The sequence below is a fragment of the Aulonocara stuartgranti genome, assembly GCF_965226115.1.
Source record: "Aulonocara stuartgranti genome assembly, chromosome: 13".
Lineage (NCBI taxonomy): Eukaryota > Metazoa > Chordata > Actinopteri > Cichliformes > Cichlidae > Aulonocara > Aulonocara stuartgranti.
In genome coordinates, this window is record NC_138949.1 from 12551639 (window position 1) to 12555468 (window position 3830).

Below are 3830 nucleotides of genomic sequence, written 5' to 3' on the forward strand. Positions count from 1 at the left end.
TGTTTTCTTTTGTTTTTTTCCCAAAGAGTCTTCCCTTTGTAACTTATATCCTGATGCATGAATGTTTACACTACTTGTGGCTGAACAGATCAAGCAAAAGGAAGATTTTGTGTTCCACGGTGAACTGTTTTTATAAAAACGTCCCCAGTGAAACACCACTTTCATCTCCACAGTAAATGATAGCCTTTCTGTAAATAATAGATCATGCAGCAATTACTTCTTTGACATGCAGTTAAATCTCAACAGCCCGCGTGCAGAATAAAAAAGGTGTTATGGCTTGTTTTGTGGCGAGACTGCTCTTATTCACCACGTCTTAACAGCTTAATTGTTGATGTTTTAAAGACCTGCTGTTCCCTTTCACGCACAACACTGCGTTACAGTCGTGAAGGTAAGCATGCCGAGCATGCGGCACCTGAGCCAACAGAAACCTTACCCAGCAATTAGCTCTGAACTCTAAATTCTCGTGGTATGTGGTAATCATTTGATTAACACAGGAAGGATTATAGATAGATGATGAATGTGTGTTCACAGTGTGTCGGATTTGGTCTTGTCTGCACTTGTTTTTCCTCGGGATGTTTCTATGTTTGTGTTTACCTCGCCATAAACAGCATAGTGATAACATTTAACAAGAGGAGATTAAAAAAAACAATATGCAGTTCTTGGGAAACATAATGAAGTACAAACATAGATAAAAGTTTCCAAAAAAAAACAGCTAACTCTTGAAATCTGTTCTCTGTACTTGATCGCTTTGTGCTGTAAGTGAATATCTCACATCTGGCTCCTATAGCCAGCAACAATGGAAAACAGTTTCTTTAATCCGCAAATCTGTGATGTCATACCAATGTGCTGTTTCATAAAGATCTGGAGGAGATGGGGAAAGGTGGCCTCACCCCAGCGGGGTGCTCTAACGTCTAACGGATGCCTGTTATTCATTTTTGTTTGCATTCACCTTAACTCTAAACGTGAGCAGTGTTAAAAATTCAGCGTGGGTTTGCAGCAGGAGGGAGACGTGTGGAGATAGAAGCTGAAAAGCTTGAATTCATCCTCTGCCCTAACGCGGTGCGTCACAGACATGGAGTCTTCAAATACTAAGCTCCAGTGTTATTATGCAGAAAGGCAAACTCTAACGTGCCGAGACTTACCGGCAATATTTTTGCATAGCTGCACAGCTGGAGAAAGGTTTACTCCAAAAATCTGATATTTGACGATGACTTTTGAGCTTAAAATTAAGCTGGGAGAGGACAGCCTATCTGTGGCTTTTTTTCCATCTTTTTGTTGCATTATTCATTATGCAACACTAACATGTTAAGAAACTGAATGACAGTGACTGCTGCAGGATACATTTCAACGGACTCATGGCCCTAAAACATGAAAAAAGAAAAGTTCTACTTTACTTGAAGCAGATTGCATAATTTATTTTATTTATTTATTTATTTTTGTAAAATCCTACAGCTATGAGCAACAAAACTGTCATTTTTAGTTAAATGTGTCCTAATCTTTAAAAGACTGTTTAGATAAAAAAGCAATCATGCTGGCAATCGACCTACTTTTAAAGCTACAGCTGTCACTGACATATGGACTTTAAAAAAAAAATCTACTCCAAAAAATGTCAAGTTCAAACAGGCTCCTGAGGCAAACTGACAAGAGTTCAGTAATACACACTGACTGCCAGGCAAGGTGGGGAGCGCGAGTCTTTCCGAGCTTCTTTCCAGTCACTTGTAACTGCCTTCAGCTTCAGCAAAAGTGGCAAATGGTCTGCGCTGGCATTCAAAACATCTGTGCAGCCAGACTACTGGTGGCAAGGCCCCAGAGACCTGCCTGCCTGCCTGCCTGCACCAGCCTCTTTTGAACTGCAGATCCAAATACACTGCACTTATTGGAATGGCATGTAGCTGCTATTCTGAAGAGGGATCCTCTGCTACGCCTTTGATGTCCACCACTGTGTCCAAAGCAGGCAAGCCATTCTTACCGCTCTCTGTTTTCCATTTAGACAGAGATTTTTCTAGTCTAAAAAAGAGAGCGAGAGATCTGAAGTGAAACAGGACAGAACTTGCACGCTTTGGACAGCTATGCTTCTCCTGGGCTAAGAAAGACTGAAGCCTGGAATAGAGCTGGGCTGGAAACTACTGATATAAGGGAAAATAATGAAAAAGGTCAAGGTTGGGGCAATAATGCAGAAGACAGCTGAAAGCATTTATTGTGTGTTTTAAACCCAACTCAGCCTCATCAGATATTCATGGGGTTCTATACATGATGTCAGGGGTACTCTATTAAATATTTAAGTTGTTGAACTCTTCAAGCACCTGCTCTTTATTCCCTAACGTTGGTCATTAGATTTCTTTGGAATGACCATGATGCGTTCTGGTGCAAACGGGCATCAGGAGACTCTGCAGCTACACCAGTAGAGGTAAACTCAAGGCTTCAGTTCACCAGACCTGTGGATTTTTCTAACTCATCGCTATCCTACACCAAGATCCCAGATTACGCATGCACAGAAATAAAGCGTCTTTCTCCTGCGGGTTGAATTGTGCCACGAAAACCAATGTCAGGATGATTCTTATTTTAGCTGTTACGGCGCTTACAAATCATTTATGACCGCTAGGTAATAGGATCTTGTTAGTCGTCGTCAGGTGATAGATGACACGGAAAGCGTGGTCTTTTCCGGGCCAAGTGGATCAAGCAGAGCTGTCACCCACGTTAAAGCAGCGAGCGGCCCTGCTTGGTGCATAATTTGACACAGCGGCCTGTCCTTTGAAGCGGACAATAAATAGTCTCACAACAGCTAATCACATTATGTACCATTTGTCCTGCTTAAGTGAGATGTTACAACACCTTCTCCACAATCTGAGACGTGGCTGCTGCTGCTGTTGCTGCACACACGCCAACATGTGCAGACCTCCTGCAGAGCCGCTTTGGGTGTCTACCTCTGCGCTGCGAGGCGCTTGCGTATACCACAGAGCCTCCCAGGACCACCGTGGATACTTAAAGTCTCCATTGTCCAAACATAGTGGGGGGTTTCCTGCTTGTCTGATTTGATAAGAAATTATGTCATATTAATTAATCTCACATATCAAACATGCTCCTTTAAGAAAATGTAACTTATAAAATTTACTTCTGTTTTAAATATTTTGATCAGGTGACCAGAGCGCACTTTTGGAAATCGCCTGCAGCGGAAAGCAGAGGGTACCAATATACTTTCTGGGTGTTTCAGTTTTCACCTTTCTCAGGAATGCTGTGGACGTGAAAAGCTCCACCGGATTTCAGTTTTGCGAGGACTGGTTCAGAGGGACGAAAGAGTTAACCGGGGGGAGGGCGCCTGCACGGGGGCGTTTGGTATAAAACCACCTCAAGAGCGCACAACAAGTACAGCGTGTGTCGGTAGTGTGATTCGGTTTCTCTCCACCAGCGGCCTACGACTCGTTAAGACGCACGCGAGCCTGAGTCTTCCGTTTCTGCGGGGCCCGCGGGATGGATGCGCGCTGTTTATGAAGCAGACACAACTCCGTTGAGAAGTTTGAACAGTGAAGAGCTACTTTTTAAACTACCTGCACTTTGCTTTATTCCCTCCAAAGTTAGGGCTCACCGGAGAATGCGCCGGTTAACGCGGAGCGCGCACATGACGAGAAATGCGTAAAGCGGCTGAGGTGGAAGTTGGGGAAACTGAAGCATGAGGCTCAGCGTGTGGGGGAGACACGGGGCTGCAAGTTTCCCGAGCTCGGAGAAAGGAAAGCGTTAATGCTGCACGCTGGATCGGCCCTGCAGGATTCGCTGCACCGCACTGATTGGCACATCAGCGTTGGCTCACCGCGTTTGTCTTCAGATCAAACTTT